Here is a 10,226-nt window from a genome sequence, read left to right as displayed (position 1 = left end):
CGCCCCGACGGGAAGCGCGGCCTGGAGAAGGCGGGGACGGGCAGGGTCTCCACGGCTGCTCCGGGGCGGGAAGGGAACGACTGGGTTGCGCTGCCGCTTCGTCCCCTCCTGCCCTGCTGCCAACGGGCCCGATCCTCTGAGAGGCAGCCGAGAGACACCGGGTCCCGGCGGTGGGCCAGGGCCAGGGGCCGAGGCCCAGCGGCTTTCACGCTACACCCTCCCGCCCATCACCCCTTCATCGCCGCCGCCTCTGGAGGCTGCGGGGCTCGTTCCTAACGCTCCTTGGAGAACACCCGAGCAGCCACGGAGCTGAAGCACATCCCCTCGGGAGAGCATCAGTGCGCCATGTGCTGGATCTGGCAGGGACGGAGGGAGGGAAGGAAGAACCCCACTTTCTTGCTGCACTTTGCATCGCTGCCGGGTGCGCATTCCCCGCGTCATTTTGATAACGCCTCCGTTTCCCTCCTTCCTCGCAGGGAATGGCTGGGAACTCCAGAGGCTAAAGCGTGCAGCAGATCGCAGTGGCTTTCTTGTGCAAGCAAAAAACTAGCATAGCCTTTCCCCAAGCCACGTATTTCCCTACTGCTTGCTTCTGCCAGCTGAGCAAGTGCAGAACGTCTCCTATTAAAAACAAGGAGAAAATTCCAAACACCTTACACTCCCAGAGGGATGACCTTGGCCTGTTCAGGGCGCTGGCTGGCAGAATACCTTGGGAAACATTACTGAAGGACAAAGGGTCCAGGAAGGTAGGATGCTCTTCAAGACTGAAAGCCTCAAGGAGCAGGCGGTCCCTATGTGCCACAAATCAACCGGTGGGAAAGAGACCAGCCTGGCTCAACAGGGAGATGTTGCTGGAACTCAGGGAAGAAGAGACTCTCTCCCCTGTGGAAGAAGGGACTGTCACCCCAGGAGAAGCACAGGGATGTTGTTAGGTTCTATAGGGAGAAAAGTAGGAAGGCACAGATGTGTGAAATTTTACGTTGAAATGATTATATAAAATAATAGAAATGATTATATCTGAGAAGTTTTCGAATCAAAAGTAGACTTCTGTATATTAAAAAAATGTTGTAACTTTGCTGTTCTGTATTTTTGTTACTCTATAACCAAAAATATCACAATGGTAGTCTTAGCAGTAGAAACTAACATAACCACAAAAGAACACAGGATGTCTGGCCTAAAACTTTGTGGTTTAAAACAAGGAACTGTGCGTCTTGATAATACAGATGCTCATAATCTTTGTATTGCTTAAAAGGAAGCTCTGTCTAGAAACAGAGACTATGTATCTTAAGCAGCAGACAAATTTGTAATCTCTGCAATATTGATAGCTTTGTGAAGTCATTGCAACATAGAAACAGCCAAGTGAGGAAGTTAGAATGCTGGCATCCACATAATGGTTGGGGCTTGTCCAAGTAACGGACAGGTGAAAAGCATAAGGTGAGGAAGACTTCTTACTTCATCTGAGGAAGACTCCTTACTTCATCAGGACCACCACCAGAGGGGGCTGAGCAAGCGCAGAGGAGGCTGATGTCCTAATGAAGTAATCCCTGATGCATATGTATTAGTTAACATAGCAACCCATGTTCGATATGCATTAATTGCGAAACTTTTATGCATAAATTGCGAACACGATGTGACAGGGTCGGAACTAGATTTGGGTGCGTACCCCTGGTTCCCGGTGCCTCACTAAAAGCACCTCGTAACCATTCTGGTGGTCATGTGTCGGTTCTTACGCTAACACAGATGGAACAAAATCTGGCCACTGCCATAAAAGCTAATGAAAAGTACCTTTACAGATACATTAGCAATGAAAGGAGGGCCAAGGAGAACCTCCATTCTCTGTTGCATACTAGGAGAAACCTAGTGACTGAGGATGGGAGAAGGGCTGTGGTGGTTAATGCTGCCTTTGCCTCAGGCTTTAATAGTCACACCAGCCATCCTCGGGGTACTCGCTTCCCTGAGCCAGATGACAGTGAAGAGCTGACTGAAGTCCCCATAACACAGGAAGAAATGGTTAGCGATCTCCTGCTCCTCTTAGACGTACACAAATCTGTGGGTCAGGAGTGCCCACAGGAGCTGGCAGAGGAGCTTGCCAAGCCACTCTCCATCATCTGTCAGCAGTCCTGGTCCAGTGGACAGGTCCCAGAGGATTGGAGGTTGGCCAGCGAGACACCCCTCTATAAAAAGGGCAGGAAGGAAGACCACTTGCTTCCCCATACTGAACAACTGCAGAATGTCTTTTATTAAGAAACAAAAAAGGAAAGTCAGGAGTCCCTGCCCATACTTCTGAATGGCAAGAGAACAAACCCACCCCTCTGTCCCACAGCAGTAAAAGAAGACAGTTCTGGGAAGGGTACAGGACAGGAACTGTGCAGCGCTACAGCTGCTCAGGAAGTGAGAACTTTCTGGCTCATCCCCTGGTTCTGCAAGTCAGGTCATTGGTGCCTGCAGTGTGCATAGGACTCCTCCTGTAAAGAAAACGCAAGGATTTCTTTTTGGTCTCCAGTATGGCCAGGACCATGGTCTATATTTGACTTATACTAGGTCTGTATTCAACTTCTAGTAGGCCTATACTGGGGGGCTGCTGCCCCTGGGATGTGTCAGAGCCTCCTCCCACCAACTAAGCCTCTGTTCTCACCCATCTAGAAGCAGGCATCTTGTGCTGGTGAGACTTGGAGAGGGAAGATTCACTTGCACCTGGCAGCGACTGATCACGGTGGAGCCTCATCAGTTTCCTCCATTGACATTCCACCTGCACACTGGGGAGGAGAATGGGTCACAGAAACCTGCCACCAAACAAGGAGCAAAAGGGCCTCTCGGGCGAAAATGCTGAGGGCAAAAAGCCCTCAGTAGTGTAGGCTACGGACAAGAAAGAGCAAGAGGAAACACTTCCTGACACATGAGAGTCCAGTGTGTGTGTGTATGGGGACAGCAGGGCAAGAAGGGTGGTACTGGAGTGAATGTGCATTTGTGAAGGCAAATGAGGAAAGGAAAACACAAAAAGGTGTGTCCAAGGGGAGAGCGGGAGAGGGAAGGGAACAAGCAGAGGACCCCAAAGTGCTGTCTGTGGAGACGTGTGTGCTCCAGAAGACTGTGAGGCATAGCATGGGCAGTGAAAGCCTGTCTCACCTCCTCAAGAGTCTTCTTGAGTTCAGCATTGAATTCCTTCAGCTCAGTGTTGGCAAGTTTCAGCCTTGTGACTTCTTGCTGCACTTTCCAGCTGCTGCGACAGGAGTTGCTTCTCCAAGAGCCACGACTGCTGCAATCCTTCTGCAGTAGCCTGCTGGGTATTCAGAGAGGAGGTTAAGTGAGCTGGTGCCACACAAAGGTTACAAGGTGCTAGGTCCCTTCTTCCCCTCCTGGTCCATAGCCCGACGCAACAAACTCTCTTGCCAGGGGCCTCCTCCACATCACCTTGGAGAAATCCACACACATTTTCTTTCAACCATTTTTGGCACCTGCCAAGTCCTAACCACAACCTGTTGGCTAAGGTTGCTTAGACAGGAGAGGGCCAAGTACCCACCCCCAACTTCTGGACTTGAGTTCATTTGAACAGCAAGATCCGTAGTTCTTTCAGTAGTTGTAGGCTTGACAGAAACCATTCTAGCAAGTGAATGGGCTCTGGGCAGAGCTATGCAGACAGGCAAGCCTGCTAGCTGCAGTCATGGCCTCTTTTGGCCAAGCAGGTCATGGTTTGATGGGACGACCCAACCTTTTGTTGAACTGAATCTATGGCTGCATTTACTGTCCGAGCATAGTCCTGTGACTTTTCATGTGCCTTCAAGCTTTTTGATGGGAAACTTCATTAGAATCCTTTATAGATGTTTTACTTCACTGATGAACAGTCACAGTGCCTACCTGGTGGTGAAACCTCTCTGTGTCTCTCCACTACTTTCTCAAGCAGATCACCATGCAGCAATGACATATTACTTTCCTCTGTCTGCTTGAGGAACTCTGTCCTGGGTTTAGCAGTGGCAGTCATTTTTCTCTTTCTTGGTAGCTGGTGCAGTGCTGTGTTTTGACTTTCAGCTGGGAACAGAGCTGAAAAACACTGATGTTTTGGTTTGGCCAAGGACTTTGTGGGCCTCATGCTCTGCCAGGGAGGAGGGGAGCCGGGAGGAAGCAGAGACAGGACACCTGACCCAAACTGACCAAAGAGGTATTCCATACCACAGCACGTCATGCACAGGAGGTAACTGGGAGTTAGCCGGAAGGACTAGGTGGACGGCAGGGTTGGAGGAGGTATCGGTTGGTGCTTGGTCAGGCTGGGGGGGGCGAGTTATCGGTCGGCTGGTGATGAGCTGTTGTATTCTCTTCCCTTGTTATTTCCTTTATCATTACTATTATTGGTGGTAGCAGTAGTGATTTGTGTTATACCTTAGTTACTAAACTGTTCTTATCTCAACCCGTGGGAGTTGCATTTCTTTTTGATTCTCCTCTCCGCTCCCCCAGGAGTAGGGGGAGGGCAAGAAGGGGGGGGGAGTGGGTAACAAGCTGTCTGGCTGTGGGTTAAACCACGACAAACTCCAAATTGTTCTCCTTCAGTCTTTGTCTCATTTTCTCAAGATCCTGCTCTAGAGTCCTGGCCTGTTTGCCTGCTAACTCCTTCTGCTTTTGAAGGTCCTGTACATGTCCTTGTAAAGACATTATCTCTTTCTCTCAGGCACCTAGAGAAGACTCCATGTATTGTAGTTTTTGCTGTATGGCTTTAGTCATCACCGCTGCCTCCTCCTTTTGCTGTTGAAGCTTCTAGACAGCCTCCTCCAGAGCCCTTATCTTATTTTCTCTCTCTTTCAGAGTCTGTTCTGTTGTTTGCAGATTTTTTTGCTCAGCTCCATGCTGCTTCTCCTTTTCCCTGCATGCCTCGCATTGCTTTCTAAGGGATACAATTTCTTGATCTTTTTCCTTTAGTGCCACTTCAAGTTGTTGCAGAATTTTCTTCTGCTGTTCAGAGTCTTGTTCTTGGTTTTGGAAGGTCTCAATCACTTCCTTCTGAGATTGGATCACAAAATCCTTTTCTTTCAGTACTGCCTTAGCGTATTCTACATCTTTGTGCAAGACATTCCTCTGTTCTTCTGTTTTCTCCTCATAGCTCCTTGTTTGTTACCTGTGGATGGCTAGGAGTCTGTCCTTTCCTTTTAAGGTTTCTAAGGTCTGTTCAACATGCTCACGGACAGCCCTTAACAGCATTTCCGTGGCCTCTCCAGCTTCCTGGTTTTGCTTTTGTAGTGACTCCGGGTTTTAATCTGTTAGGTTGTTAATAACCTGGTTGGGAGCAGTTTCATGCATTTCACTCTGCTTTTCCAGCGTTCTCATCTGTTCCTGGCATGACATTTCTCCCTCCCTCTCTGACAGGATGGTGATCATGTAAGTGAGTCTCCTGCAAAGCTTTTGCCTTTGCTGCTTGCAGCCTGTCCTGTTCATGCTGTAAAACAGGGAGAAAAAGGTGCAATAATTCCATCTGTATGTGTTTGGTTTTCGTACGAGATTTGAACTCCTGCTCCAGTGGCAGTCAGTGCCTCTTGGGATCCTGCAGACCTTCCTGTGCCACCCTTCTTGTTCTCTTTCCCAGCTTATTCAGCCAAGCCCAGCGTCTTTTCTTTCCTTCTCTGAACCTCTTCTAGCTCTTTTTTGTTCTTTTGGGGATGAGCTACCAAGGACTACAGCCAGGACTTAAAGCGCAGACTAACCACGATTTAGGCATGGCATGATGATGTTCTCTCTATTAGGGAGGAAGGGAAGAGAGAAAAAGCCTGACATTTCATTTCACTACTTGGTTTTTGCCCTTTTTTTTTTTTTTTCCCAATATCTCTACTATGTAGGGTTGTCATGGTTCCAGCCTCTAGAACCCCACTGTGCCCTCTTGGAGGAATAATGCTCACATCAGACTGTCATTTTGTGTTTGAAGTCAGGACTAGTTTTCGCCTTGCAATGCTGACATAAGACATGGCCACAAACAAAGTACCAGGAAGAAGGGGACTGTACCATATACTTCAAGCCCAAGGATACTTCCTCTGTCAGCCGTGAAAGAATGAAAGGAAGGAACAAAGTTTACTTGACTGCAGTCCCCAGCACTGTTAGGAGTCTTCTTCACGGTAGGCAGGAGTCTGGTAAGATCCCACCTCTTTGGTACCATGCCTTGGGGACCACCCAACCTTTTGTTGAACTGAATCTGTGGCTGCATTTACTGTCCCAGCATAGTCCTGTGGCTTTTCATGTGCCTTCAAGTACAAGCCATTGGCTCTGCTGCCCGGCCTAGCAAGATGTGGCCTATGAGAGAGGCCTGCTGCCAGTTCTCACACTATGGTTATTACTCTTCTAAAGCCAACCCACAAAGCTTGCTTGAAGAAGTCAGATCCATGCTGTTTCCTACCAGGGCTTGCAGGAGCTTGTTTACTTCCACTTCATGATCGGTTTCCCAAAGCTTGAGAGTCTTGTTATGCTGCTGTTCTGCCTGCAAGAGCTGTACTGCCATGGTCTTCCTTTCCTCCTGCACGAGAGATCTCTCAGCTTCCAGCTTCCATCTAAGGCACTTCACTTCCCCTGCAAACACAACAAATGGCAGGATTCAGAGTCTACACAAAGGGGTTCTGGCCTTACTAACCTAAAGCCATTTGAAGGTCAGTGGAGGAGGGAACTCTTTCCAGCTCCTTCACTCAGAAGCACTGCAGAAAGCCCCCTGTCCATGGAGGCCACAGGAAGCAAAGCACATGAGGCTCTTGCCTTTTGTCAATTCATTGGCCTGTGTGACTGTTTGAAGTTGGATTTCCAGCTGGCTCCTGGTGATCTCCAACTGCAATATGTGCTGCTGAGCCTCAGATAGGCTGTACTCCAGGGTCTCGTTCACTGACCTTCAAGTTGTGAATACAGAGAGAAATGAGTTTCTTGCTCCTGACACCCACAGGAAGTTACTCCAGTAAGAATTGCCCTCCAGATTTTCAGCATGAGCCTCTAGACCTGAATTCTGAACATCCTCTGTCGAACAACTTACTAAGGAAAGGTCTATGTTCAAACACACAGACCAAGAAACCAAAAGCAGAAAGAAGCTTCAGGTTTCAGTAAAGATCTGTATAGATGAGTTATTCCTCAATGCAGAGCCAAGGTACCAGATACTGAAGAATTACATTGGCTTGCTTTGGACTTCACACAGGAATGTGCAAGGGGGCATAAACATGAGCCGAAGGCTCAGCAGACTTTTGTTAGCTTTAGCTGTCAGAAAAATAACATTCAAATCACAGTGTTCTCCTTGCTTGGGGTTGGTTTTTTGTTTGTTTTTTTTTCTCAAGATTCTTCCATTTTCTGTCCATGGAAGGTGAAAACATCTGAAAAGCACACAGGATGCAATAAATCCTCAAGTAACGATTCCCACCTCTGTAATTACAGACCTCCAATACCATCCTGCCTAGGGTCTCCTTCCTGCCTTTACCTGGCCTGTGTCAGCTGCTCTGAAAGGACTTGTCTGTCCTTCTCCAAGGCTGCCAATTGCAGCTCTAGGGCAGCCACCTTGTGCACCAGCAATTCATTCTTGCTGGACATCCCAGCCAGAGCGTGCACTTGGCCAGAGGACTCTTGCAGCAGCTGGTCCAGATCAAGCCTGGCCGAACCTTGCTGGTGGTAAACCTGAAAACAGAGGAAAATACGGTTGTGTGCAGAGGCAGGGGTGCCACTTCTGAAGCAGCGGGCTGAGAAAGAACTCCTGTACTGGGGGCTGAAAGATTCAGGGCCTCTGCTGAGTACTGCTCTAATACTCTGAGCTGGCAAAAGGCACTGGCACCGTTAATGTGAAAGTGATGGGTAAAGCCATACTGGGTTGCCTGGGACCAGACAGCTCCTTCAGGACAAAAACATAGTAATGTTAAGCAAAAGCAACTTTGCTCGCTAAAGAAAGTGCAATGACACACAAATTCTGCTTCTAGAAAAGAAAACAACATCTGTAGAACAAGCAATAAGGAGCAAGGAAGATGGCTCCGTGTAGGTGCAAGAAGAAGCAAGCAGAGAGAGGGCAAAAGGTGTGATGAGGTGGTGGAGATCAAGGAGAGAAAGCAGCACAGCACAGAGCTGGTGAGATGGCAAGGCAGTGAACAGGAATGGCAAGGCTGGACAGAAAGCAGCTCAACTGGCTAAGTAAAGGTCAAGTTCTAAGCTAACTGAGGCATTAGCAGCTGAGCCTGTGGCCTGACAAGCAGAAAATCTTACCTGTGTCATCTCTGCCTCAGTGGAGCTCATAGAAGAGGGGGTGAAGATAGACTCAGGATGTTGGGTACTGGCAGTAGGGGCAATGTTGACTGTGTTCTCATTGCCATCTAACACCACCTGAAAGCCAACATCAAGCTGTTACTCATCACTCATTCTACTTGGTCTTCTTAAGTGCTCCTTTTCCCCGTACTGCACCTAGAGTTATTAAAGCCTCAGTTCTCTCATTTGCTCAGTCCATAAAGCACTTTTGTCCCTGTAGCCACAACTACACCAGGCATTTCTGAATACAGCTACTCTAAACAAGAAGAAAAAAGTGTGAAGTGTATGGAAGCTTCCTAAACACCCAATTTCTTCCAGCTGTGAGGCACAGTTTTGGTCTCCTTCAGCTTCTTAGAGCCACGGGCATGAGCACCAGTTGAACACTGGAAATGGCAAGGAAAGGAAACATTAACTCTCCCCAGAGAAAAAGAAAGCTGATGGACACTGGAAAACAGGAACCTCATTCCCTATCCCCTGTTTTGCAATCACTGCTTCACAAGACGCTATCCCCAGTCCGCAGTATGTTGGTTTTTGCCTAGATTTTTAATGATCCTTCAGCTATATTAAAATACATGGAGCTGAATGCATCTCAATTTAGGCTTCCACTGTATTTGGGATGATTACCTAGACAGTTTTCATAAGAGAGAAACACAAGATACAAACTAGAACTGTAGAAAGTCACACTTAACAATGATCTGGCAAATCCTTCATCACCTTGCATCAACTTGCAGCTACGTGCAAGGGAAAATGTTTTCCACACAAACCAGGGTTCAGGACTCCCTGCAATTGTCTGTTTGGAAAGTGCCACAGCTCCTGTAGGCATAATCTTAGGATCTGGAGAACAGAGTGCAATGCACTCCCAAGGAGCAAGGACCCGGGTAGTCCTTCCCTTTCAAATCCCTACGCACACTGTGTGAGGAGCTGCATTTACAGAATGGGCCAAGCAGGACAAGTGGGCTGTGTGAACCAAGTTTGATAGAGTGACAGAGCTTTCAAAGATATTGAATTCTTACAAGTGTTGTGAAAACTGGAAGCTGGGTGGATGAAAAGTGGGAACTTAACATTTACCATTTTGTGGCCTACTACCAAGTTAGTCAATACCCCCATAGGGCAGAACCAGACATGGCACACTGCCTTTCACCCAGCAGGAAGGTGGGCAATATGCAAGGATAAAAGGATGGCATGTTTGGGAAGGACACAGCATGGAGTCATTGTAACTAGGTGAAAAGATGGTTTATTTTGATGGGAATATCAAATCTACAACTGACATGAGAGGAAGGACCATTAGATCAAAATCAGGAGGACTGGCTTTTGGATCTACCTTATTTGTGAAATATGTGAAATCACCAAACTCTTCTATCCTTCAGTTTCCCCATCATAACAAGGTAAAGCATTCAGAGCTCCTCATGTAGAAAGGGCTGCAGGTTGTTATTTAGGAAAGTAATTTGGTGTTTCTGATACTAGTCAGGGTGGGCAATGCTTCAGCATGCACAAATCAAGCTAGAAAGTCTTGTGTCTTTTCCCTTTCTTCTTGTCTCAGAAATAAAAACATCAGTGCAGGATGAGAGAAGGGTCCCATTAATCCCTGTTCAATCCAGCCCAATGCCTTATTTCCCAAAGGCTCATCAAGAACAACAGATCAAATTTGCAGCTTGCAAAAGACCTGCTTGCTCCACACTCTTCTATGGCAAAAGCAGCAGGACAGCCTTGACACCTCAGTACCACCAGCTCCAACCACCAGCCCCCTTGTGCTGCAGGGTAGGCGGCTCTTGACAATTTTACACCTAGTTTTAAAACAAAGGCCAGTGTTCAGCAGCCTCTGGAGGAAAGGCTGTGTTGGGGTGCTGGAGGCAGAGGCTGTTGCCTGCAGGGTGCACTGCCGTCCCATGCTCGCTGCCCATCCTGCCGGGCATCCCCAACCTTCTCCTCCAGCTGGGCTTACATGGATTTTCTCTTAAAGCATAGCAATAAATATGCCAAAATACACGGACTGC

The 10,226-nt window shown here is 47.9% G+C and overlaps 1 long non-coding RNA gene across 1 annotated transcript; it reads right to left on the bottom strand.

The window, feature by feature from the left end:
* Positions 1-1,740: 1,740 nt before the first annotated feature.
* On the bottom strand, positions 1,741-3,559 carry LOC133224125 (uncharacterized). The gene is made up of 3 exons (XR_009728770.1): positions 3,127-3,559; positions 2,636-2,749; positions 1,741-2,465 (listed from the first exon to the last, which is right to left on the bottom strand). It is a non-coding gene; the product is annotated as an uncharacterized LOC133224125 (long non-coding RNA).
* Positions 3,560-10,226: the final 6,667 nt, after the last annotated feature.

This window comes from Neopsephotus bourkii, unplaced genomic scaffold (assembly GCF_033783945.1).
Source record: "Neopsephotus bourkii isolate Nb327-2 ecotype Australia unplaced genomic scaffold, CSIRO-AGI_Nbou_v1 NB_1663, whole genome shotgun sequence".
Lineage (NCBI taxonomy): Eukaryota > Metazoa > Chordata > Aves > Psittaciformes > Psittacidae > Neopsephotus > Neopsephotus bourkii.
Note: the sequence above shows the minus strand (reverse complement) of the source record. Positions and strands in the feature narration are given on the sequence as shown.